Source organism: Apis cerana, linkage group LG1 (assembly GCF_029169275.1).
Source record: "Apis cerana isolate GH-2021 linkage group LG1, AcerK_1.0, whole genome shotgun sequence".
Lineage (NCBI taxonomy): Eukaryota > Metazoa > Arthropoda > Insecta > Hymenoptera > Apidae > Apis > Apis cerana.
Window position 1 is genome coordinate 876,220 of NC_083852.1, and position 27,108 is coordinate 903,327.

At 38.5% G+C, this 27,108-nt stretch overlaps 1 protein-coding gene and 1 long non-coding RNA gene across 2 annotated transcripts in view; one reads left to right on the forward strand and one right to left on the reverse strand.

The window, feature by feature from the left end:
* Positions 1-27,108, forward strand: part of LOC107992749 (breast cancer anti-estrogen resistance protein 1) — an 89,074-nt gene that overhangs the window by 20,622 nt on the left and 41,344 nt on the right. The gene's annotated exons all lie outside the window — the stretch shown is intronic.
* On the reverse strand, positions 21,206-23,293 carry LOC133667100 (uncharacterized). Its single transcript, XR_009832254.1, has 2 exons — positions 23,183-23,293; positions 21,206-22,939 (listed from the first exon to the last, which is right to left on the reverse strand). It is a non-coding gene; the product is annotated as an uncharacterized LOC133667100 (long non-coding RNA).

The window sequence follows — 27,108 nt, forward strand, 5'->3', positions numbered from 1 at the left end:
TATTATTTCGATATAATATTATTAATACTATACGAAACATGAAATTACATTATAAATTATAAATTAAAAGATGAGAGGTAAAGAAAAATTTTCTGTCATATCGATTAGAATTCTCTGCTAAATATCGAATCGTTCGAAATATCGAAATTTATATTCACGATGGAAACAAATATCCGTGAAGAGACTTCTTTTCTTTTCGACCGGACATACCCGCATGCATGTCACCAATTTACTTATTCTTTTCGCGCTTATAATCGTAATTATATATTTAAATTCAAATTGAAAATTACTATCGTCGTATAGATACGAATCGAACGATAAACACGGCAAATTGCTCGATTCTCCATCGTCGCAGTTGCTATTTAACCGAGCCTCGTGCAACACCTCCATTCATTCCTGCCCATTGTTTCGTTCAATCGAACGTGTTTTCGGCTTCAACCGCGCATCGCACAGACGCGCTCGCAAGTTTCGCAATTGGAAGAATCCTGGAATGGGACGCGATTCGATTTGGGACAGGATAGCGTACGCGCAGCTTCGTTAGGTCGATGGGGACGGTCTCGACCTTTGCTTGTTTGTTTTCTTTTTTTGCCGGACGCCATTCCTCGTCCAATTAAGCCGCGGACAGGAAAGGAGAATAAATTACGGAACGGTATTCTTGGGAATTGGTACGGGATACCGATAAATAATTCACCTTATTTAAGCTTGAATGACGTTCAATTAAACGCAATTTAAATATATAAAACGTTGCGACCGATGTTTCTATTGGCGTACAATACTCGTTCCTCTTCGATTATTATTATTATTATTATTATTATTATTCGTGATATATTTCTGTAATGGAAATAGGGATATGGGGATTCTTTTTTTTCTATCGATTATATAATTTAATTAAAATCGATCTAGGAAGAGAAGAAAAATTTCTTTCGTATCGTGATCAACAGGATGGGATCGCTGCGTGTCTCGATGTAAGAACAAATCGAAACGGCAAATCACGATCACAAAACAAACATCGATAAAGAAGAAAAGAAGAGGGAGATTCGTTCGCCATTCATGTTCGATCAGATCGATCGATGAGCAAGCGTTTGTTTAACAGGAAGCTATTCCGTCGAGGCGAAATGGATGGAAATAATTCTGTCGACTCGAACAATGAACCTCGTGCGTTGATGGGAGAGAGAGAGAAAAAAAGTGGAGAGGGAGAAACATTCGAGGAAAACGAGAGAAAAACGGGAGAACGAAAAGGCAGAGATATTTTTTTGAAGTACAAAATTCATCAAATTTCTTCTTTCGATATTCTTCCTTTGTACGGAATCTAATCTTTCTAATCACGAATAATTTTTATCTCTTGTTTCGTTCGAAAAAGGAAGATGAGAGAAAAAAAAATTCCAAGAAATTCGATCGATCGATAAGTAGGGTAAGGGGAAAATGAATATATGGAGAGAGAGAGAGAGAGAAGTGAAAAGGCAGGAGGGCAATAGGAGAAATGGAGAAACTAAGGGATGGAAGCGAAGGGATGGATTTAAGCCGGGCGTGTACGCACGTATGCGCGTACCTATTCTGTTGATTCAGCTTGGCCTCGCAGAGTGCTCGTTCCACGTCGTGGAACAGCGAACACGAAACGACGTCGATATCGATTTTACGACTGACGGATTAGTTCCTCCACTTTTCCTCCCCCCTCTTCTCTCTCTCTCTCTACCTTTCTTTTTTTTTCGAGAGAAAGACTCTGTCGTTAGCTTGTTCCATTGTGGCTAAAGAGGCAGCGACAAGAAACGTTTCGTTCCCCGAGCGGAGATTAAGGGAGAGGATGATGACGATGAGAAGGGAGAAGCTGTTTAAAAAAAATCGTTGATACGGAGAAAACTTATCGATCCACGTGTCTGACCCATATAATAATATATATATATATAATAACAATATTTTTAACACGCATAATTTTGTTTACTATATTTTTATTTTATCGTATTATCGAGTTAAGATCGTACAACATTTTTTCGACGATGCTTTTCAATTTTTTAATAAGATAAGAAACTGGAGGGAAAAATTCGGAAGCGAACGAGCGCGTGTTGAAGCGATATTAATAACATCGGTATTATCAGAATTACGTACACTCATTCGTGTAGATGTAAATAAAGCTTAAGTCGGGAAGAATGATCGGCGATAAAACTCGGCCGAACAATCTTATCGCCCGAATTCGTGTGACTGCGTTTTCGAGAATCCAAGTTATAAAGCGACGAGCAAAGTTTTAGGAGTTAAGTGCATTCCTGGATATCGCGCTCCCTTCCTGACATCAGATGTAACCATTGTAAAAGATTTACGAGAAACTTTCGAACGGTGAATCCGATTCTCTCGAAACAAACTTGATACACGCCTCTACGTGTTATATATATATATATATATATTTCTTCTTATCTTTTTTCATGCTTCGATTACGGAGCATCATATTTAATATTTAAGAATGGAAGCTAGTTTTTTGCACACAAATACCTCACATTTATATTGTCAAAGCTTGGCAAGCCTCTGTTTATAAGAAAAATACCTTTCCTTTCCATTCATACGCGACCCTTCCGCCCCTCCTTTCAACGATATTCCTCGAAGGCATTCCTCGCTTTTAGGCCCGCGTCCAGTAGGCACCGCGACGTCGCCTTTCCAGCATAATACGACGGCGCTCGATTTCACCTCGTGCCTTCCCTCATCGATACCGATCTCATTGATATTCGACTTGGGTCAGCCCCAAGGAGAAGAAGAATTCGATCGATCGGATCGTGCGCCCGCGAGAACGCGCCGCGAGTGAGATGAATATTAATAAGGGGGTGGGGAGGCGGTAGTTGTCTAGACGGGATCGAATTTTTCCCCCTCCCCCTCCCCCGCATCGATTTTTCCACCGATGTGGGAAAAAAATACGCTCGCTGCGGCGTGAACGGAATGCGCCTTCGTCAGATTTATTTTTAGCCGTGATTTATTTTGAAGGGGAGGGGAGGGAGAGAGAGGGAAAGTTATGCAATGAAAAATACAGGGGAAGGAGGGGAGGATGTATTTGTGACTCATGCTCGACTTTTATCGTCTCGCGATAGTCGATTTCTCTTTGATGAAAAAATACGGGATACGAGATCGAGATCGATGTTTTATAATTTATCGAAAGAGAAGAAAGGAGAGGAAGGATTAGGGTAATTTTTGAAAATTTTTGAGTACAGTGTGCGCATCGTAATAAATTATATTTGCAAGAATATCTAGATTTAAAACGGAGTTGGAGAGTCCCTCGACTCGACTCCCTTAATTCGATTTGATTTAATTAAACTAAATTCCATCCAATTCACTCTCTCCACACTCCGCTGTTAACAGGTAAACAGAAGATTTCTCGCTTTAAATGAGCAGAGAGAGTGCAGAACGAGATTCAAATATCAGCCAAATGGCTAATTGCCTGTTTCAGTTTTTCCTCTTAAAAAAAAAAAAGCTGATGAAAACTTAATCGTTCGATCTTACACAAATAGTTTAATTAATATACATTTTTTGTATCCCTGTTTCAATTCAAGTCCCTAATTGGGAATTCAATGGAGGATTAAATTCTTCTTTAACTTTTTAAAAATTTTTCCTCGCACGTGACTAAACAATTATTCGATTCGAAAATCGGCAATTACCCATCGATCGAGGGGTTAAGAAGCTGCGACATCGGTTGATAAGATGGTAAACGATAAGACGTTTCCCACAGAATTCGGTTCCATAAATAACTCGGATCTCGATCGAGTATCCAGGTTGCACAGGTTGAAAAGTAGCCGGTTACGTGGTAGCGCTGTGCGCGATAAATTCTTGGTCGGAGGAGGGGAGGGGGTCGGTGTATGTGCGGCGGTTGCGCGTGCGCCAGACGCGGCGAAAGAGTCGGAAATTTTACGAGTTGTTCGACTCGAGCCGCGATCGCCGTGCAGGGAGAGCCTCGTAATTTCTTCCGTCCATCCGTGTACTTTGCTTGTCCCGCGAGTCGGCTTGGAATTAGAACCGATAATATAACTGGGAACACGTGTAACGCGGGATGTAAAAGCGCGAGAGGGTAAACGCGTTGCTTTTACACGCGGCTGAAATTTATAGAATTTGTCAAGGATAATTCGAGGATAGGATTTCTCGTAATAATGACGATGATAATAGTAATAGTAATGGTTAAAAGGAGGTTATGCGAAAAGCGGAGGAGGTCGATTGTTGATAATAGTTGAAAAGGATATAAATTGTCGAATCGAATGAGTAAATCTCTTTTAACTGGTTTTTAGTTTTTCGATGCGCGGTCAATGGCCAGAGATGGCGGAAGGGTAATGAAGAAAATTCTGATTTTAATCTTCGAACAGGCATAAAACGAAGGTACCGTTACAATATCTTATAAGATCGTCAAGTGAAATAAATTGCCTGGAGATTTTTTTCGTTTTGTTATTAAGAGGAGTATATATATATATAAGTGTCGTATACGGTGAAATCAAAAAATTTTTTTTCCCAATTGTAATTTCCCCTGCCAATTTTATATACACAATAATACGAAAGAGCGCTAAATTACTTGCAATTTAATCTCTCGATCGTGTTCCCTCGATACTTGTGCGGTTTCTCTCGTTTCTAAATACTTTCTCGACCAACCAATACGGGTATAATCTCCGTGAAATTTATATCGTTACGTTTTACATATAAAAGCTAATTTTTACATCGAAATAAATTTTACTCTGTTGTTTACGATCGAACGACCGCGGAAGAATACAAAATAATTTGTAATTTCTCAGGAATAACGCGAATTTAGAAGATTTTAATTTTAAAATCGAGGAACGAAGATTTTCCAATTGAAGACGAGGTTACGATATTTTTAAAAGCTTAACACACGTTTTAAGTAACTTTCGAATTATTTCCATATTTTTTACACATTCAAAAACGTCGAATGACCGCAGATTACGAAAAGTTTTTACGTTAAGTTTTATTGAATATTCGTATTTCGATTTTTTCGAGATCTCGTTATTCGAAAACGATGCTAAAATAAAAAGCATCGAAAGGTGGGTCGATCTCTATCGAGACGAAAGGTCCTCGATTTCGGGATTCTATCGAATTACGTTACCCTTCGATTTCACGAGCGATCGGCCTCCTCGCCGGAAGGGCTCCGGCGGTTAGCCGGAAGTCCTATCGAGGGAGATCCGGTTCGTCGCACGGTGGATACTCTTCTCCTCTCCCGCGTAGCTACAAATTCGCCCCGAATTCCGATTCGAATCTCGATGGCCGCCGCGATACGCGCGATAATGATATTGATTTCGACGCGACCGGCGAGCATTTTACGGGCGAACGAGCTGAAACTTTGTTAACGTAACGTTGATACATCGAAATTGGCCCACTAAGCGATATTATTAATGTAACGGTGTTATTTATCGGATTATTAATTGCACGCTCTATTACGCGCGCAGAAATCGAACGTTGAGGGGGATGAGGTTATGTTTGGGTTAATCGTTGATTAAATGGAAATAGACCGAGGAATAGGAAGAGCTGATTGGGCCTTAATATCTGATAGAAATAAAATTTAATTTAAGAACGTGTACAAGTGTCTGCGGTTATTCGATATGGAAATAATTAAAAGTTAGTTAAAATTTGCCGTCTCTTCTTTCAAAAAAATATTCTAAAGATATTCTGACAGGAAGAGCAAATTGGATCGTAAACAGGAATAAAATTTGCTTCGAGTGATAACTCTTCGTATAAGTATCTGTGATTATTCGACCCCTTTGAATGATATAAAAGTTAAAATCTCTCCTCTAAGCTTTTAAAAAGATATTCTAAAAATATTCCGACAGGAAGAGCAAATTGGAACTTAATAAGAAGGAAGAAAGAATAACAAAATTTTTAAATAAATTCTAGAAATAAAAACTTTCCAACACGAAGATTTCTCTTCGTATAAAAATATAGAAAATTTCAATAATAAAAAAGTTACTCAAAAATTTCCGCATCTTCAAACAAAATCTAAAGAAATATCGTGAAAATTTCTAGCCACTCGTCAGCTAGAAAAACTACTCGTTACCACTGCACGAAACGTTCGATTATGGCACGCTAGCCCAATTAACTCCCCAACGAAAAAAAGTCACGTCTCAGTTTCGCCTCTAAGCTATCTCCAACTCCCCTCCCTCGTTTCGAGGGGAAGAGTCGAGGTGTAACTCCCCTCCCTCCTACTTCGATTCCCACGAGCACTTGGCCGCCTCAGAGGAAAAAGGAAAGTGAAGGAAAAAAAAGAAGAGGGGAGAGCAAGTGCAGGAACGAAACCCAGTAGCGCCAGCCCTCGTGCGTTGTTTACACACGATTATGCCGCTGCTTGAAAATGGGAGAAGAGAAGACAACCTCTCTCTCTTTCTCTCTCTTTGAAATCGGAGACGTTCCGCGCGTTTAGAGGCGCGTTTAGCTCGATTTAAAACGACGATTGTCGCTCCACTTACCCGCAACTTCTCCAGGCAGAAATTTCCTCTCGAAAAAGTGTCCCGCTCGTTTGTTTTTTTTTACCAATAATAATAATAATTTTCGAGACGCGGAGAATTGGATTGGAAGAAAATTGTGGGACGGGCGGACCGAGTGGTTAGCCACTTGGGCTGTCGAGCCAAAAGAAGCGCGACGATCGCGTCGATACCGCGCGCACACACGCGCGAGTGAGTACGTATATCGCATCGAGTATTGATTTCGAGTGGTTACCATCGACTTTTTATCATCATCGGGAGCATCTTCTCTCCTTTCATCCGTTTTCTTTTTCTCCTGTTCCCTCCTCCTCCTCCTGCATTCCTCCTTGTAACGCGATACTCGGCCACGCTCGGTCAAGTATGCTGTCAGAATGCGACCCTTTTAGCACCGCGAAAATGCTGCCTCCCTCTCTTAATTCGGCCAAACAACGACGGAATTATTTACGTTTATTAAATATCCCAAACGAGGGATACGAAGAGAAAAAGTAAATTTCTTTTCCCCCCTCTTCGGATCCACTTCAACTAAAAAACACGTGTTCCTCTCAAATTCAAGCCTACCATTCAATGTATTTATAAATATATCCGGAATTATTTACGTTAGCAAGTTTTCATTGGGAAACACTGTTCCATATCACGTACGTATATACTTTAACGTTCCTCTTGCGTTCGAATTGAGAATGGAGCAGCTAGCGAAAAGGCGTGGAAGGACGTGGCATGCACGGCAAATAAGAGAGTGGAGATTAGACGGGGCTATCCATCCTACGATTGATCGCGCGTTTCACTCCCGCAACGCGATTGCAAATTGTGATGTTATTGAAAGGGTTGGGGCGCGGGTGACGTTCGATATAATAGCGTGTGATTTTCGCGGCGAAATGACGGCGTTCCACTAGCGGCCATTGTCGCGATACGTTACGGGCCTCGTCGAGCGTTCCCAAACCCATCCATTACGGGGCACGGCCGAAAGGATTCCGCATTTTAACGACTCGTGCGTTCCAATGTTTGTGCGTCGGATCAATGTTTGCCCTTGGGCAATTTGAGGGGCGGAACGATTCGATTGATATTGTTAAAGATCTCGAAAATTGTGCGTAGAATTTAATAAATTTAAGGAAAAGGTAAACCTTGTCCTTTCTCTAATTGCGAGATGGAAAGAGAGAAAATATTCCGTCGATGATTGAATTAAATTACTCGCAATCGTTTGTCCAAGGAGTTATTTGACTGCTTGGAATCTGAGTTGAAATGTTATTGAATTGTTATAAAAGTGATACGAAAATGGTTTATTGAAAGATTTATTTAGAATGTAAAACTTGAAAGCGTTACAAAGGTGAGGTCAGGATAAAAATTTGGACGAAAAGTTATACGGCTAAGACTCTTCCATTTTCCTTTTCGACATTGGAACGAATTAGGGCAGAAATTTTAACAGTTATACCACTCGAACTGTTCGTGCAGAGTGGCGAGGATCTCGGCAATGTAACGACGCGACAGACCACTAGCGACTCGCATTACATAAATACTTAACGGAGTCCGAAGGAGATTTCGTTGGCGGTCAACGAATCTAAAAAATTAAATTCTTGAAGTCGATAATTTGCGTTGTTTAATAAAAAAAAATAGGATTCAATAGCAGAAAATTTTCGAAAAAAGATTCCATCGTACGTGTTTTTGTCGAGCTAATTTATATATGTTTGATTGCAATCAATCGTATATATCTTTGTCGATTTCAACGAATCCAAATATTCTTGAAATTATATAATTTACGTTGTTTAATAAAAACAAAATTCAATAGCAAAAAATCTTCGAAAAAAGATCGCATCGCACGTATTTTCGTCGATCGTGTCCAAGAAATTATAAATATCTTTCAAGCTAATAATTTGTGTTTAATTAATTGCAATGTTAAGAAAAAAGACAGAATTCAGTCGTGTGTGTCTTCTTTGAACAAGTGCAAGGGATTAAATATTCTTGAATAATTTGCAAAAAAAGGAGTTATAAATATATTTCAAGCTAATAATTTGTGTTTAATTAATTGCAATGTTAAGAAAAAACACAGAATTCAATCGTGTGTCTTCTTTGAACGAGTGCAAGAGATTAAATATTCTTGAATAATTTGGAATGTTAGGAAAAAAAACAGAATTCAATCGTGTGTTTTTCGAAGAGTGTGTTTTTAAGAAGGAGTTATAAATATTTCTCAAGCTAATAATTTGTGTTTAATTGCAATGTTAAGAAAAAAAACAGAATTCAGTCGTGTGTCTTCTTCGAACGAGTGCAAGGGATTAAATATGTTTGAAGTCGACAATTCGCATTGTTTAATAAAAAAAAATAGAATTCAATAGCAGAAAATCTTCGAAAAAAGATTGCATCGCACGTGTCTTCGTCGATATAAATATTTTTCAAGCTAGTAATTTGTGTTTAATTGCAATTAAGTTAAGAGAAAAGACAGAATTCAATCGTGTATCTTCGAAACAGACAAAATTCCATAGCTGAAAATCTTGGAAAAAAGATTGCATCGCACGTGTTTTCGTGTCCAAAGAGTTATAAATATCTTTCAAACTAATAATTTCTATTTATTAATAATTGCAATAAGCAAAAAGACAGACTTCAATCGTGTCTATGGTAAAAGAGTCTTTGCTAATAATTCATATAATAATTCATATGTTTGATTGCAAGGAATCCAAATATTCTTGAATTCTCGGTAATTCGCGCAATTACATTAATAAATATCAATAACAATTGAAAAAGATGGATAAAAACAATAACACGAATAATACGAAAGCGACTTGTTGACGGAGCGTGTCCATTTTCGATCTGTGACCAAAGAGAAATTCGCGGCCGTATTGTCCTTGGTTGGTCCTCCGCCTATTGCATCCTGCCTGTTCTTTTTTTTCCTTCTCCTCGAGCAAAGGGGAGTCATCTCCCTTCTCACGAGGATAGACCAGAATGGCCAAGGAACAATCGTCCTACGCGACAATGCACGTAACGCGAGACGAGCGTAGGTGGTCTTTGGTGCCCTCCTCGGACACAAGTCTCTCCTCCCCTCTCTCTCTCTGTCCTTAAACCGACCTTAAACGGTCGGAAACCTTCCAGGAAGAATAACGACGAATCGTACACAATTATTGGGAAATTGCTTCCCACGAGAGGTTCCAACTTGTTAAGCCCCTTTTGCGTCGTCCTCCACCGACCGACTGCTCGCTCAAGAGCCCTGTTGATAGAGAGAGAGAGGCTTGGCGAACTCGATTGCGTATTTTCAATTTGAAATCAAGTTGAAATTGATGGAATTTAAGTGGCTAAGATTTAATTTTCTTTCTCGTGTCTAAAGAAACAATGGAGACTCATACTCGTGGTGAGATGGAAAAGGTGAGGCCTTGAAGCAATTCTTCTTTTCTTTAGAAATATTGATCGAGTTAGAAGGCTGTGCAATTTAATAATGATTAATTTAAAGGCTGTAAAAGGAGAAGGTTATACGGTTATGCCGTTGTAATAATATCAGTGTGAACAGAAATGGAATAGAAGAGAGAAGTTGAGGGCACGTAGCTGTGGTCGGTCGAACATTTGGACTGCACGTGGCACGTGGTCGCAAAAACTTTGGAGAACTTGGCTCCTTCCACGTGGAAACGCGTGTATTAAATCGCGTTGCTTTCTCTGCATTATTCTTCGTCCACGTCGTCGAAGTTCACGCCGTGACACGTGCTCACCGTTCCCAAAATTTTCCACGTATTTTCCCCTTTTCCTAGGAGACCGAGATAGAATCGGGGGTAACATCTGGAAACGATTCGAGGAGAAACTCGACTTGAATACGCGTAGAAGTGCGTGCAAAATCAGGCCGTCAGGATCGACCATAGCCGAGATAGCCGAGCTTTTTCTCCACGAAAATGATTCTTCGAAATTTTGTTCCCACGAATCCTGGAATTTTCATCGATTTAAACAACAATTTTTTCATCGAAACCGATCTTTTCCTATTCGACGAAAAGTAACGACACTAGGTGGTTTTGATGAATTTCGTAAGCTTTATAATAAAAACAATTGCGTTTTTATCGAAGCTAATTTAACATCTGGACAAATTTCCTCTTCAAGGATCAATGATATGCAAGAAAATCGAGAGCCGATTGGAAATAATCTATCAATACGAATGTATCTCTTTCTCGAGACTCCGAATTCGACTCTAGATGGTTTTAAAAATGACATCATCATTGTGAATTTTTTATTATTCGAAGAAACATTCGACAAAATTTTCAAATAACAATATTCTAGAAATCTATTTTAATAATTTAATTAAATTTCCTTCGAGGATCGGCGATATCCTTGAAAATTGAGAATTGATAATAATTAAATATATAATATTGATGCTTCTCGCGTTTTTAATTCGGTCTCAGACGGTTTTGAAAATGAATTGTGATCAGAATTTTTTATTATTCGAAGAAACATTCAATAAAATTTTCAAATAACAATATTCTAGAAATCTATTTTAATAATTTAATGAAATTTCCTTCGAGGATCGGCGATATCCTTGAAAATTGAGAATTGACTGATAATAATTGAATATATAATGAAATAATTCGATACGATTATCTATTGATGCTTCTCGAATTTCTATATTCGATCTCAGACGGTTTTGAAAATGAATTGTGACCAGAATTTTTTATTATTCGAAGAAACATTCGACAAAATTTTCAAATAACAATATTCTAGAAATCTATTTTAACATTTAACAAATTTCCTCCTCGAGGATCAATGATATGCAAGAACCGATTGGAAATAATTCAATATGAATGCATTTCTTTCTCCGTATTCGACTCCGTATTCGACTCTAGATGGTTTTAAAAATGACATCATCATTGTCATCAATTTTTTATTCGAAGAAATATTCAACAAAATTTTCAAATAACAATATTCTATTTTAATTTGGTCAAATTTTCTCCAAGAATCAGCGATATCCTTAAAAATTAAGAATTGATAATAATTGAATATATAATATTGATGCTTCTCGAATTTCTATATTCGATCTCAGACGGTTTTGAAAATGAATTGTGACCAGAATTTTTTATTATTCGAAGAAACATTCGACAAAATTTTCAAGTAACAATATTCCAGAAATCTAATCTATTCTAGAAATCTATTTTAACATATGGACAAATTTCCTTGAAGGATCATAAAAATTGAGAATTGATAATAATTTAACATATAATGAAATAATTCGATACGATTATCTATTGATGCTTTTCGAATTTCCATATTCGATCTCAAACAGTTTTGAAAATGATGACTCGACCATTGTAATCAGAATTTTTATTATTCGAAGAAACATTCGACAAAATTTCAAATAACAATATCCATTTTAATCCATTTTAATCTAATCAAACTTCCTCCGAGGATCGGCGATATCCTTGAAAATTGAGATGAGCTCTCTTTAACTGGAAATAATTCGACGCGAATACATCTCCTCGGTCACCGGTGAAAAGTAGCGACGCCTTCTGCAAATTGATTCGAGCCGGAGAAACTGGTCTGGCGAACTGGAGCCCGCAGTTTCAGAGACCGGATGCTCTTAATGATCGGCAATTTTAGCGCGACTCTACTCCACGGACCGACGTTCCGTGCGACGACCACGCGTGCAACACACCTTCTCCCTCCCTTCTCTTCCACGCGTCCACGTCTTAAAGAAGAAAAAAGAAAAGAACCGTGTCACCCTCCCTTTTCCACGATTCAATCCCTCGAATTTGTACGGTAATTAGGGGGGGCATGGTAATTAGGAGGGAAAATTAATGGGGCGGCGGATTGAATGGGAATGGCGAAGAAAACGTCTCGGTTCACGTTAATTAACAGTGGCCAACTTTTGATTTTTTAAAAGGCGGTTTTATTTTTCGTTTTTAAAAAATTTCTGCGATTAACCTCTCCCTTTTTCTTGTGAACGTGTGAAAGTCACGTGTCTCTTTCCGTTAACTTTGGACGAAATGATTTGTATGAGATTGTTTCGAAGCAACGACATCACACTAAGAAAATAAAATGACGTGGTTTAATTATAAAGACATTGTTCAGGGAGCCAAGTGTCGAAAGGAGGGATTAGCTCTGAAGAGACACGATTAATTCTCGTGTAAATTTACACCTCTCAGTTTTCAAATCTGTTTTCGCAAGCGGCAGAACGAGGAATAAGAAGAAAAATTCTAGCTACGTAAAAATCCGTTGGATATTAATTTTATTAGAAGAGGGGAGGGGCGAAAGATGAGCACTTTTCTCTCTTTGTCGGCCGCACCCTCGTTTAAAAAAGAGTGGGCACGAAAAGGCACTCCTCGGAGAGGACCACGGTTCTTTTATCCCTCGACGAGGAGGGGATAGCACGCGGAAAGGACTCCCGATTATCCATTCGTCCTGAAAGCCTTCACGTTCTCCACGACAACCCCCTTTTCTGTTTCACAAGAGCTCTCGCGAGGATAGCTGCCGCACGCGAGCCTGCATCGCGATGCATCTTTATCCTCCAACCGAATCGTACAAATCCTGTTTCCATTCTGGACGAAAGATTCGCTCTAATTGTAATTAATTACTCGCAACGACCGGCGTTTTAAACCCTTGGATTCGAAAGGCGATACATTTTTACTTTTAATTTATCCAAATACGCCTTTTAACTCGAATGGTGACTCCTCGAAGCGCCTTAATTGTAATTAATTACTCGCAACTTTAAACCCTTCGCAGTTGGATTCGAACGGCGACCATATTTATTCACGATTGATCTCTTTTACGAAGCGATCTCTGATATCTCAATGATATATCGTCGAGTGGCCACGTTTATTTTTACTTCTCTTTTAGGTTTGCTAATCTCGCGTAGAATAACGTCGAGTTAGATCTTCGTGATCGAGCTGCGTCTTGGTTCATCGACTGACTTCGAAACTCTTTTCTTTTTCGCATCGAGATGCATCCTCGAACCGTAATCGTAGAAATCTCATTTCCGTTTTGGATTCGAACGGCGACAATGATACATTTTTACTTTTGATTTATCCAAATACGTATAGAATTTTTACGGCTTGCACTCGAATGGTGACTACTCGAAGCACCTTGAGACCATTCGCTCTAATTGTAATTAATTACTCGCAACTTTAAACCCTTCGCAGTTGGATTCGAACGGCGACCATATTTATTCACGATTGATTTCTTTTACGAAGCAATCTCTGATATCTCGCGAAGCAATGATATATTCTCGAGTGGCCACGTTTATTTTTACTTCTCTTTTAGGTTTGCTAATCTCGCGTAGAATAACGTCGAGTTAGATCTTCGTGATCGAGCTGCGTCTTGGTTCATCGAGTGACTTTTCTTTTTCGCATCGCGATGCATCCTCGCTCGAACCGTAATCGTAGAAATCCCATTTCCGTTTGGACGAAAGATTCGCTGCAATTGTAATTAATTACTCGCAACGATGTTTTAAACCCTTGGATTCGAACGGCGACAATGATACATTTTTACTTCTCTTTTGATTTATCCAAATACGTATAGAATTTTTACGCCTTTTAACGGCTCTTCCAAGCGCCGTTTCCCAACTTATTCAACGCTAATCTCGTAGAATAACATCGAGTTAGATCTTCGTGATCTTAAGCTGCGTCTTGGTCCGAGTTTCGTTCATCGACTGACTTCCTTTTCTTTTTCGCATCAAGATGCATCGAACCGTAATCGTAGAAATCCCATTTCCGTTTGGACGAAAGATTCGCTGCAATTGTAATTAATTACTCGCAACGATGTTTTAAACCCTTGGATTCGAACGGCGACAATGATACATTTTTACTTCTCTTTTGATTTATCCAAATACGTATAGAATTTTTACGCCTTTTAACGGCTCTTCCAAGCGCCGTTTCCCAACTTATTCAACGCTAATCTCGCGTAGAACAACGTCGAGTGGTTAGATGCTCGCGATCGAGCTGCGTCTTGGTCCGAGTTGGACGACAGGGGAGAATCATTTCCAAAGTTTCTCGCGAACGTGGTGAGCTGATCGAGCGACGACTCGTGAGAAAAGCGGATAATTTTCTTTCTTTCCCCATTTTGCGCGTAGAAAATGTGCAACGAAAATGTAAAAGAGATTGAGGAGCATCGAACATACTCTTTAAATCTTTAACTTTCGTTCGGAACGCAAAGTGGACAATCAGCTTAATAAGGATAGATTTTATCGCGTGTAATTTGCTTTGTCGAAACTGGAACGTTATTAAACGGGTAGAAAGAAAACTAGCCACCTATCCTCCTCCTAACGGGTATAAATTCTCGTTTATCGTCCAGATAACGAGAGCACACGAGCATAATTGCGGTTAACGACACCGGCGTTAACGATCCTCCTGCGAGGAGATCGGACACGGAAAAGAAAGAAGGAGAAGAAAAATAGAATGTCGCAAGTGGCGCGCACCAGTTTTCCAGAATTCCAGGAAAGTGGAGGGGTCGAAGGGCGCGATGAATAAATTGATCTCTTTCGACTGCGCTCGAGAAACTTTTGTTTCTGGGTCGAAAAACGAGGGAAAAAAAAGGAAAGAAGAATAATCCTCGCTCCACTTTATCTTATTTATTTCGTTCATTTGCAATTCCGTTGCCCGATTATCCCTTTGAACACCGGCCTCGTCGCCAAATATTCCGCTCCAATATTCTTTTCGTCGAAACTTTTTTCCCACTCTCTCCTCGCCTCTTCCTTTTTTAAACACAACAGGCTACCAACAAATACGCATCATCGAGCACACGCTGCACAATAACCGATAAAATATGGAATGGTAATGGACCGATTAATAATTGCGGATTCGATACAATTAATTCAACAACTCGGTTAATAATCGATGACGCGTCGAGGAATTGGTTATTACTCACCTTTGGATCCATCACTGCTTTATTCGCGTTACATTTACTCGCGCTTTATTATTACTCTCTCGAAAACTATTCGCCGAGAAAGAAAAAGAGGCGCGTTATTCCGACGGCGATAATTTAACGACACGATGATATCGCGGTTGTATAACGAGCATGATAATTTCAATATTCGATTGCTCCTCTCGAAACCTCTCCGTTAAGAAATGTAACGCCTCGATCTAATCGCCTGCATATTCAATTACAACTCTGTCCCCCCGCTTTCACCGCCGTTTCGACTCGATTCATCCCGAGAAATTGGCCGAGAGAGAGAGAATTATATACAGAACGATATATTTTCTCACAAGTATTTTAATCTTTCTCCCTTGATATCTCGAATTAATTTTTAAATCAAACCCTGTGTTTATAAAATAACTGTTGCATCGAGTGATTTTGTATATCTGTTTTGAGATTAACTTTATTTCTTAAATAAATAACATTTGCGTGAACATTTAATCATTTGATCATTACTTTTCGTTTGTTCTCGAGAGAAAGAGAGACGTACAAGCTCGTTCAGATGATGCATCGACGAGCACGAGGCGTGAAGGTATTATTACGGGCTCGCTCGTTCACCCCCGCCGTGTCATAAATTCAAATTAACCGGCGATTTATGCGTGACGCAGCGTTGGTTGTATAAAAGTATCGATTCGATGCCTCGTTTCGGCCGACCAAAAGCTTTAATTATTCCTTGTTACAGCCGATAATGAAACCTTTCCTCGTTTTCGCTTCGATGGAATACCTTTTTCTAAATTTCCTCCCCTTATCTTCGATACGTAATCCCAAGGATTCGATATATCGTGTTATTTAATCAAATTGCAATCGATGTTTTAATTAATATTTGATCACATCGATGCATTATCACGTCGATAATTTTAATTAAGATTGAACGTCTTGATTAATCGCGTCGATTAAATTCTCATCCTCCCTGTCACGATAGTTTTTACGATGACTCATCGACGACACCAGTTTCCAGCCTTAGACTCGTCCAATTTCCCGATCTGCATTAAATTAAAGGGAGGCTGAAGTTAATTTTCGAAGGGGGAGCAGGATATTAGGAGTCGAAACTGTCGTTGCTTTTATGGGAATTCTATGGTAAATAGAATGGAGGAGATTTCTTGGTACGCGCGGAAATGTTTCATCCAAATTAGATGATCGAAAATTTCAGAAAGTGAGAATTATTTTCCAAAATTTATTTCTTAAACTGGACGAAAACAAAGATATAAAAAAGTGTTATTAGGAAAATAATGGAATTCTTCTTTCATTCATAGAAACCGATCGCCTAAAAATATCAACGAGATTAGTGGAAATCGTTGCTTTCTTATTCACGAATAACGCAAGCGATATTTCGTGAAATATGTTTTCCCCGATAAGATATCGAATAAATCATACGCGTGTTTCGACCGCTTGGTAACTCGACCATTAACGTCCGAGTATATCTAGCTTAGCCCGTGACAGCCACGAGGGTTAAAGGGTTAATAATCTCTATTCATAACCAACCGGCGTTTACTTGGTATTATTGTAGAAACTATTTTTAGAAACTGGGTTTCCACGTAACATTCGTATATTGCGTTAACGTTTAAACTCATTCAAAACTATCTTTCGAGAAAATACGAATCCTCTCTTACAAGGAACGCTTCTTAAAACCCAGGACTGTTGTCCCATTACGAATGGTCCGAGGATAATTTGTAATAATAATTGGAAATAACAGTGGTTGCTTTACCGAGTAATTTCTTAAAGCAACTTTATTATTTTTAACCGGTTACTTTTCGAAACGGAGGTCGAATGCCCAATTCTTTGACACGTTTGCCGCTTTGAACAAAGTCTTGCACAACAACGCCTATATTGTAATCGTTGATTAATCGTCGCCACGGCACCACTATTCCTTATCGGGGAGATTTTTAACGTAACGAGTGTATTATAAAGAGCTAGGAAATATTCCACGCTTAATCCCGACAGTCGTTAACCTTCTTGCACGGTCTTGGCGTCGTGGTGTGGAAGTGACGAGAAGGACGAACGGTACCCGGTGTACTACACACGTTTCTTGCGCGTGTGACCGGCTATATCTGTTGTAAAGTACCAGAACGAAACTCGAGACGTAAGTATTTTAAACCGATGTCACACTCGGATGGCATACAAAGGATATAGTATTTTTCTGCCTGTGCGAACCGCTTGGTTTTTTCTCTCTCTCTCTCTCCCTCCCTCTGTCTCCTTTTATTTCATACACCCATTTTAATTCCACGGTGGCTCTTTTTGTCTCATTGTTTCCTTCTTTCTACGTACCTCTTTCTTTCTTTCTTTCTTTTTTTTCCTTTTTTTTTTTTTTTTGTTTCTTTCTTCCTTCTTTTATGCCGCTGGACACCTGACTGCTCGTATACCGTGTAACTTTATATTTTTCCCGCACATTTCATGGAGTTTAATTTTCCCTCTTTCGCTTCTCTCTCTCTCTCTCTCCTTTTCTCTTTTCTTCTTTTTCCTACTCCATTTCGTTTCATCGTTTCCCCGGGAAATTGTTAAATCATCTTGTTTTTTCTCTAAATAAACCCTTTTCCGGGGAGGAGAGGGGGGAGCCAGAGGTTTTTACGCTGGCCATTAATAAAATCTTTTTTCCATTATTGCGGGTATACCCTTCTTTTCACGAAATGAACGCGAATTTCAAATAATAAAATAACATTAATCTCTTTCCGTAATATATGTTTTTATAAGAATATAGGAATCGATTTTTACACCTGACGAGACCACGTCACCTTCTATCGATTATTCAAGGGGATGGAATTTTCACGAGAGATTATCTCGAAGGCCCAGCTTGGAGCCCAGCTTCTTCTCGAAAGAAGAAACAACGCGCGCGATAAGATTCGAGCCCCCCTCTCGGGGCGGGAATTGAATTATGCAAATTCTCCGCTGAGCCATCCCGTCCACTCCGCCGTCCCGAAATTCTCCATGATAACGTCCCACCACTCCGCCATATAATCTCGGATTCTCCCCCTTCCGCGAACGGAAGGAGCGACTAGTCTGAAGGGCCCCGGCTGAATACCGCTTCGTGTATTTAAATTATTCCTCCTGGTATTATAACCGGCATTGTCCAAGTAGTCGGAGATTGTAAGAAAAGTTTGAGCGTTTCCACGATTTCACCAGGGATCGATGCCTTTCTCCGTATTTTTTTCCTTTTTAAATAAATTTATCGGGAAAATAAAATTCAATCGAAACGATCGTTAAAGATTGATTTAAGGGGGGTGTAAAAATTTATTACAATCGAAACGATCCGGAATTGTTAAAAATTCGATTTAATCAACAATCGTGGCAAGATGTCTGGCGGCTACTTAGATTATTTTCTCATTGGAAATGGGAGTATACGCGCGTGTGCACGCGCTCTCCTCCATTGACAATGAGGAGGCGACTACGCGAGGGCAGTTTGTATCCCCGAGCCGCATAATTGTTCGCCGTTCTCCGCACGCACGTCTCTCATTAATCAGTCCTCTCCGATGGCTTTTCGTCCTTTGTTTCGTCGAGCTGCGACTGAAAAGCAACCCCCCATCGCCGCTCGTCGAACGTCCGCAATTCCAGTTCTTCCCTCCCCTCCCCTTTTCGGCGCACGCAGCGTGCGGCCAACTCTGATTAATTAATTCTGCCAGGTACGCATCGTTACGCGAGATATAGCCTTTCTCTTCCCCCTCCTTTTCTTTCCGAGGAAGATCTTCCTCTCCTTCGATTTTCCATTCGCGACGTTAATTGATACGAGTCGTCTTTCGACTCGTAAATTATCGCGAAGGGAATTTAGAAATTACGAATTGTCATTCGATCGTATGAAATACTCGCGGAAGAATTATCCACGATTCGAGAAAACGTTGAGAAGAAAAGAGAAAGAGAATTTAGGAATAATCGTAGCACGAGTGAATTGGATTAGAATTGAACGAGCGGTTAAATTAAATCGAGACGCTCTATAGGATTTGAACCGCGGCGAAAAATCGGGCAAATCCTGTTTCGCCGACTTTACAAATGACCAAGTTCGATCCTATTATTCGCGGCCACTCTCGCCCAAGCGTTGATACGTTTAGCTCCTCCCCCCTCTCTCCGCATCGTAACGCGCAACATGCATCCACTCTTGTACTCGTGCTTCTACTCTACCGACTACGCGTAGAGTATAGTTCACGTGTAATTGGATTACCGACTGCGCAGACGCTCTCGTGTGTATACACTCTTCTACCACTCGAAACTATCGTCGTAACGGGACTCTCTGTTCGAAGACGTATGCCACGAAAGATGAAGAAGTAAATTTATATGTCAGGACATTGTACATTCTACAGGGTGTTCTTCTCTTTTCCTAAAGGGAAATCTCACGCGAAATGTCCGTATTAATATACGCGGATGATACACGCAGAGGTTAGAAATTAAAAGTCAATTGAATTAGAAATTTTCTTGATCCTCGTTCTTTCGTTTTACATTTGTACGTACGTTTTTTATTTCTTCCGTCCTCCGTCGAGCGCTGGGATCGGGATTTGCGATAAAATACGAGAACCACCTTGTATCGCGGAACGCGTGTAGCGGATGTAGAAAAGTAACAGTGACATAGTGACACTTGCAAGTAGCATTGGATAAGCGTGTGTTACAAGTGTGCTGGATGAGTCGCTAGAAAGTGCTATCTGAAGTGGCATGGTAATACGTGCTTGCACGGTTCATTCGACACGGAAATTTTCTTCCTTTATGCGGTATTTGATCAGGTAGTTTTAAGTTTGCCCGAGTGTGGTTTATAAGTTTGTAGACGCTGTGCGCTGTGCATTATGTCGTTGAACGTGATACGTGGTTTCCGTTTCGCGAGAGAGATTGAACGCGACTGTGATACTTTTGCTGATACGAAACGCGTATGTATCTATATACCGAGTATGTAATAAATACGTTTACGTACGTATTCAAAGGATAATTTTCGAATATTCGTAAGAATTTTCTTTACACCGTGAAAAGAAAACTATAAAAACTATACTTGTAAAATACTTTTTTAAAATTTTAAATATCTAAACTAAAAAAAATTCTCAATCTCATTCCTTTCCCAATTAGATACTTAAATTTCAAGAATGTGCTCCTGCAAAATAGGTGCAAATGGATACAGGGATGCATCCATTGATATTTTTTAAAAAATAAGAACACTGTTTGAACGTTGTTATTATCACGTTCATTTTTAAATGGATTAACATATATTTTTTCCAACTCATAAAAATTCATGCGATGGTTAATCTTCTTTTCAAAAGTCTGAAATATACACGAGATAAATACCACGTTAAAGCTAAAGAGAAGTGCTTTGGATGGCGTTTATTATCGAAGAGGCGGTTGAAAAAAAAACTCTCGAGGCTCGATTTCTAATCAGACTTCCCTGCTTCCTCCTCTCATCTCGCGGAAGAAGAAGAAGCGTAATTAGAGGTTTCAGAGAAAATAGGGAGGGGGGGAGAGGACGTTAATTACGGGTAGACCGATCGTTCAGACGACAACGAAAGTGTTGGCGAAGACTAAGGGAAGAGAAAGAGAGAGGTATTTCCCCGACTCTGCTCTCCACGCGTCGCAAAAGCGATTCCAACCCTTCCTTTGATACCTAAAACACGCTTCGACGAACCTGTATCGATATGAGCCTCTACTTATCGCGGATAGATGGCTGCCTAGCTTTTGTGGCTGTTGCGACACTAACTCCACACGAGCACCCTTTCTCTCCCTTTGCCACAGCGTGGAGGGCCACCTTTGTCGACCTTTGAGGAGCACCCGAAAAGGGGATTAAACGCCAAGATTTTTACGAGCTTTACTATGGCAGGGGGAGATTTAAAAATAGTTTGGATTGGCTGCGACCAAGAAACCCATCCTATTAAACGCTTCTTTGTTTCCGTATCGATGGCATTAAGTACTTGTACTTGGTTCAAACTTGCTCGGAACTTGCATTATTTTTATTTATTATTCCTCGTTTTCGATTTTAAGTTTATAGGAATATATGTGTATGGATATTTACGATAGGTGTATACGGTATATATATGAACTGGATTATCGCCAAGGACACGAATCGAAATCATTACGGGTTTGGATTGCAATGATACGCGTAGTCGACGAGAATAATAAATTCGACGCCCGCAATGAAAATGATAATTTTATCGAGCGGCATTCTTCCAAAAATGGAGGGAGACCCTGGTAATTTTTATAATTATTATTGAACGCGTTTCGAGGATTTGAAGAATCGTTTGCATTTCGTTATTTGTCCCTTCCGAGAAAAGGATCGCCATTTTATTCACTTGAAAGTGATATTTGTCGCATATACAAAACGATTATCTGCATCTGTAACCTCGATCCATTAGCGTAGGTATTAGAATTTAAAATATTCTAAAAATTTTGTTAATAATTGTATATATACGAATAAGCTAGATGCATTATAGGTATATTGATATTATATCGAAATAATCAGTTTTGTATATTTAAACTACTCTTCCATTACTATCAGGAAAGCGTCTGAAGCTAAGAGAACGATACTTTGTTCAATAACGAGGATTTTTATGTTACAATTCCTCTTTTTAGTCAATATTTACATCTGAAATTTATTAGTTTAATTTATAATTGTAACTTCACATTCAAGATAATAATTAATTTCAGTAATTTGATGAACGAAAATAATTTTTACGATTTTCAATATTCAAATTATAACTTTTCCATTACTGAAGCTAAGATAGTATTTTGTTCAATAACGAGGATTTTTATGATACAATTCCTCTTCTTAGAATTATTCATTATTTACACCTGAAATTTATTATTGTTTAATTTATAATTGTAACTTAATATTCAAGATAGTAATTAATTTCGAAAATATTAATTTCTCTTGTATCTGAAGCTAAGAGAATGGTATTTTGTACAATAAGGATATTTATGTTACAATTTCTCTTTTTAGAATTATTCATTTACACCTGTTAAATTTATTAATTTAATTTATAATTGTAACTTCATATTCAAAATAATTTCTTGACTTGATAAATGAAAATAATTTTTACGATTTTTAATATTCAAATTACAACTCTTGCACTATTCTGAAGCTAAGAGAACGGTACTTTTTACGATACACGAGGATTTTTGCGTTTCCTCCTTCCCCTCCAACATCTTACAAGAGTTGTTACAAGAACACGGCCGACGAGAAAACTCAGGACTGGGGCGTGTCAATATTTACACCGCTGAAATTTATTCAACCCCCTTAACAGCGCACGTGCACATTGTACACGGGAAATTGTGCCTATTACCAGGAAGGGAGGGTGAAATAACGCGTGTTCTCTCGCTCTGAACCAGTTTCCTCCACCGTTGTTGCGCCACGCATCGCACCCCCCGTCGAATCGGGCCACGTGTCCTCTCTCTCTCCCTCCCTCGATCGAACGCGCTTCGAAGCGACGGGCGACTCTCTTCGAACGGAGGCAAAAGGAGCGTTTTGCATGCGAAATCGGGCGGGCAACGGGACCGGTAAAATATTGGTCGCGCAATATCCACCGTGTAATCCTCCCCTTATCGCGCCGCCGACGATGCGCTTTTCGAATAATCACCTCCCTCTTCTTCCGATACTTTATTTTTTCGTTGCTTTGCGTCGTAGCCAATCTCTTTCGCGCGAAAACTTGTTTTGGAGAGGGAGATTTCTGTCTGTGTATATACATCTGAAAATTAATGTTACTAAAGTAATTACTTGTTGATGCAACGTTTGTTATTACACGTTTTGAATAATTAATTATGGAGCAGTAAGATTTGTTAGATTTATTAAATTTTATTGTGCGATGGAGGATTAAGGAACAAAGGATTTTTTATTATTTTATTTTCGCCGGAAAGAAATATCGTCGTTCAAATATCGAATAGAGGCAGAAGATGTTCTTTCTCGTAAAACGAAAAGCTCCGTGATTTACCATATAAAACAAATAACACGGGGACACGGTTGTTTGATCTAGTTTTAGCACAGTTTTCCGCCTCGTATTTATGCTCCTCTATCCCTCGTAAATTCGGCAGATTTATCCTAAAATAAAAAAAAAAAATTAGAGGTCTGTGTTACATTTGCATGTACGAGGCATGTTGGAGAGGAATGCGAAATCGAAAAAGATAGAAAAGTTTCGATTGGAAATAATAGAATTAAACTTAAATCCATATGATAATTATACGATTATCCAATAATTTTTGGCAAAATGATTTGGGAAAATTTGATAGTTGAAGTTACGAATAATGTTGTTTAATGGATGAGTTAATTTATCGTTCGAAACGGATCAACTATAATAATTAAATGTTGTTCAAGTTTTAATTATTTTAATACCTGAAACTAATTCGATAATTATATTAGATATCAATTTTAATAACACAAAATTTTTATCTGTTATCGTTGCATTGCAATGAATTCCTATATTTTTATAAGTGTGAAAAAACTGAAGATTTTTTTATCCTTAAATCATCTATGTCAATTAACTATAACAGTTACGTTAAATGTATAATGGATAAAATTGTTATTCAAAGCTTTAATAAGTAATTGCTTAAAGTAACTTTATTCCAAATTTTTAATATCGATAATTATATTACATGCCATATTTTAATAACACAAAATCCTCATCTGTTGTCATTGTATTGCAATAAATTCCTGTATTTTTATAACAGTGAAAAAAACGATCTAATATCCAATCGAAGATTTTTTATCCTTAAATCAATTACATTTAAATATATAATATATTATAAGTATCATTCTTTATATATTTTTTGATACAAACATGGGAATATTTCTCTTTACACTACATTCTTTCATCCTCTTCATAATTATATTATACGTCAATTTTAATAACACAAAATCCTTAAAAAAAATCTGTTAAAAAAAGCAATGCCCAACCGAAGCAGTTTTCTTATTCTTAAATCAACTACAATTAAATATAACAGTTAAATACGTGATAAATGTCGTTAAATATAATTCCTGTGTTTATATATTTGAACACAGAAATATTTCTCTTTATACAACATTCTTTTATTCAATTTCTTACTTTATCGATTATACAAATATATAATCGAGACTACTCCAATAATCACTCTTCATAATTATATTATACGTCAATTTTAATAACACAAAATCCTTAAAAAAAATCTTAAAAAAAAGCAGTGCCCAACCGAAGCAGATTTCTTATTCTTAAATCAACTACGATTAAATATAACACAGTTAAATACATGATAAATATAATTCATTAAATATAATTCCTGTGTTTATATATTTGAACATAGAAATATTTCTCTTTTACACGATTAATACCAGAAAGCAATCGCAGGGTGATTATTACGTATAATAACTACGTTGAATATAAGAGGATTCGCGTTACAAATGAAAACGCGGTGGTCGCGATATATCGTCTTTGCCGCGTAATACCATAAGCCAAGCGAGACGAGTGAAATCCTAAGGCGGCCGAGACAAACTCGTGGAAAAGTTGTCAAAATATTGGCTTAGGATCGGCCCACGCTTCTCGATCTCGAGATACCGGATACCATATATACGCGTTAGCCGACTTAACAGCCAAACACCTTCTCCAAACGTGATGGTATATACGATATTTTATATATATATATATATATATATATATATATATATATAATAGATGTAGATGTAGATATATATATATAGGTATCCGCATAAATATTTGTTCACGGAACGGAGCGGAATGTAGATCGATTCGAAAATATGGTCTCTTTGATCGGGATGGAATTTCAGTGGGTGCCTCGTCAAGGATATTGAATTCCATCGGCGTTGCAAACGTTTCGTGTCACCGTTGGTCAGGTGCGTAAACCTGCGTTTAAACAGGATCGATTTTATTGACTCTTTCGTTCGTTGTTCTCTTCTTTTTCTTTTTCTTTCTTTCAATAATAACGCGCGATATAAGTGTAGTTTCCAATGTATAAATTGGATACTCGAAACTTTGGCTGTTGGTTACGATATATCGATCTCTGACAATCGAAGCCGCCAGTTTCGCTTTTGTTTTTGACGGTTAAACAAAGCTTGGATAAGTTTTTCTTTCTTGGATTCGATGGACGTAGGTTTCTTTTTTCGAAGCAAAATTTGAATAAAAAAGCTGGTTGGTGGACAGAGAGGTTGTGTAAGCGTGTAATTTTTTTAACCATGCAAGATTTAATATCTCGTGGTCGACCTCGTTAAAATGTTTAAATTTTACGGTGTTCCGTAAATTATTAATGTTGATTCTTTTGATAAGAGCGCCTCGGGTGTGCACTATTTCCAGCATTTATGTTGAAATAACAAACGGAGGACGCGAAAGTGTATCAAACAGAAAATTTCCTGTCTGTCCATTATCGCGGCTGTTTTTAAATTTAGAATAATTTGGACGCTTCACTTTGCTTTCATCCCGCGTTTCTTAAATTTCGGACAATCGAAAGTAGATAACGAATTTAAATCGAAAATTGAAATTTAAATTGAGCTGTTATATTCGAGGCTTTTGATTAATGGCAATTTGTACTTTAAAGATCTTTCTCAATCGGAATTTTCGAGATCAAGGAAAACAATTTTTCGTTCGATAGAAAAGAAAAAAAAAAAAGATCCATCAAGTTTTCTCATTCCATCCGTTTACTTTTATTTCGATCTTTAATCAAATTTCTCCGATTAAATTCTCGTCTCAGAGTTTAAGTTTAAAATCGCGAAAATTACACGGTTATAAAAAATTGGAAAGAAAAAAATATGAAAAATAAAGACGAGACAAATGTAATAGAAATTTGTAGGAAATAAATCTGCCGCTGAAATATTCTTTGCCGATATTACTTCAATGAATCGTTTAAATATATATTTTTGGAAAATTTATACGCGTTTTTACATATACTCGCTTCGTATTTCACGCATACACGCATATATGTATATACGTAATACCTCTACAAATATGCACAATCCACCTATTACCATAAAACAAACAACCCTTTCTCTCCTCTATTCTTCATCCATCAAGTTAATTCAATTTCCAGCCTCGACAAATCTCATTAAAATTTCATTTACCGTAGCAGCGTTACCTTAAAATAAATCCAAAATGTGACCGTATTCCTCTCTCTCTCTCTCTTTCTCTTCGACTCTTCGTAACCGTCGAATCCGAAACAAAGGAAAAAAAAAAGGAAAAAGAAAAAGCGTTCCAAAAAAAGACACGATTCGACAACAAGGACGCGTTCCTATTGAATAGAAGATAATGGCGTATCTCGAAGCGCAAGAATTTTTTCACCGACCCTTGGCGAAGAAAAAGAAGAGGTTAAAGCATTTTACCACCCACAGCGAATTATTTCGCCCCGCGCATCGAGATCGTTCTACGGCAATGATACAATGCTCGCCGGGTGGCTCCCTCTCTAATGGGAATGTCGGGGAAGACGGTCTCGTGTTTCGAACGTATGCGCAATGATACACAACCGAATACGAGCCACCAAAGCGAAATGTACGCGTTCCGTCTGCGCATGCGCGTGCGTGCGTGTTCGAAACGCATGGATGCTGTCACGAACTCGCGTGAAAATGTTTGCGCAGGTGCATCCGCGCACAGGTATGCAGGCTCGATATAACAAAGGGTGCATTATGAAGGACACACAATGATGGTGCAGAGGGGCGGATTTTAATCGAATTATGTCTACCGATCGACGTGATTCCACGGAATTATTTCGGGTTAATGCACCGCCGACGCCTGAACGCAAGCTGTTAATGGAAACTGGCCAACTTCCGCTCGCGCACGCACCGCTTGATTGGACGCTTTGCTTTTTATACGGTTCCCACTTTCGCTTTTTTCTTTTCCTTCCCTTTTTTTCTAATTCGTACGATTCTCCGCTCGTTTTTCTCTCT